Below are 1,744 nucleotides of genomic sequence, written 5' to 3' on the forward strand. Positions count from 1 at the left end.
AATTACCCCTCTAATATCTGGAGACTACAGTTTGGGAAGTGCTAACTTTGCGAACATATTCCGCTTTTAAAGAGCTGAATGGAACAGGATGGGCATGGGATTTCCCGTCTTGCCCCACAGGAGCGGAGTGGTACGTGCCCATCTTACGGTGACGGCGTATGCGGGATAGGAACCCGCCAACTTGCAGCGGTGCACCGTTGATTCCATGTGCTAATTATTATATGAAACGCGCTACGCTCTATAGGTGCGTCAACACTATTGGCAGCGCCATAGTCAGTTTACCGTATGTGCGTCTCCAAGCCTCGTACCGTCAGCCAGTATACAAATTACAAAAATAGGTAGGAAAATGTGAGTAAGTTAGCAACATATATTGTTTTAACCAATTACTTGCGTCCAAATATTAGCCAATAGCACGGTACTGTAAGGCTGGTATTTATTATTAGACAAAATATTAAAATGATTTAACATATTACTATTTGGTCTTGCTATAATAGTACTTTTATCATAATTTTAAACAAATACATACTTTACATGAAATAAAAGTGACTAAAAGACTATGTACTGGCGCGCATGCATTCGTCGAGTGCGGTGCACGGGAGCAGATACCGCAGTGACCGTGCAGCCGCGCGCCTTCATTGCACGGTGGCAGTGGTGAGTGTCAGTGAAGTAAAAAAGATATATATCCCTACAAAAAGCGCTGGTCGTGAAGCCTACTTTAATATTAAAAAAATATATCGTCTCTACTTTAGAAAGTGTGTGGAAAACAGCATCGCCGAGCTCTTACAAATGCGGCCTGTGAAGCTTATATTAGTAATATTAATACTATTAATAGCGTCTTTACTTTGAAAAGTGTGTGAAAAATAACATCCCTAAGCTCTTACAAAATACTGGTCTGTGAAGTCTACATTAATAATAATAAAAATCTCTATTTTAGAAGGGTGCAGAGCTCTTAGAAAATAAAGTGGTTACTGTGCCCGATTTGCAGTACATACGACAGGTTTTGCGTAGCTAAATGTAGATAATCAATCATCTGCGCAGCTCGCCTGGCTGTTTGCAGCCAATCGATGCGTTTCGTGCTCGGCATAAATGTTTACCTTACGTCCAATGGTGAGGGCAAGAGGCGGTCTGATCGTGCGACAGATCCAGACAGTGTCGCAGGTCGGCAGTAATGCCAAATCAGGGCGCGAGTTTAATGTGTGTTAGGCTCTTTGGAATATTATGTTGTAAATTTTGAGCCTAATTGAGTTGCGATTTCGAAAGATAGGCGCGTGCGTTAGCGAGTGGGAGCGAAACTGTTTTGAGAGAGGGCGATTATAATCATGGCAAAAAGGCCGGCCAAAGACAGCAAGCGAGGAAGGAGAGCGACGGACTGATTGACAGACGGACGGACGGACGGACAGACACGCTGCAAGGTTAGAAGCGGAGAGACTAGCGCTCTGGGCGCCCGCTCCGCGGACGCTAGGGCATGGTTGGTTGGTGTAGAGAGGGCCGACCACCTCCGCTGCGCTGCGGTGGGCTTAGAATTTCTACTCAAAGCGAAGCAACATATAGTACATGTATACTGTGATCTACGTATATTATGCTCCAAAACAGCACCGCACACAGTATCCTTAGTGCTCACGTGTTATTGTAGACATGACCAGGATTTAACGTGATCTGCAAGAAGAGCACCGTCTTACCCGGGAAGTTTTTGTCTATAATCTCGTTTGAGCGCTGCTCTCAAAATGACACGAATCGGAGGCGC

The sequence above is a fragment of the Phytophthora infestans genome, genomic scaffold, assembly GCF_000142945.1.
Source record: "Phytophthora infestans T30-4 supercont1.99 genomic scaffold, whole genome shotgun sequence".
Taxonomy (NCBI): Eukaryota; Oomycota; class Peronosporomycetes; order Peronosporales; family Peronosporaceae; genus Phytophthora; species Phytophthora infestans.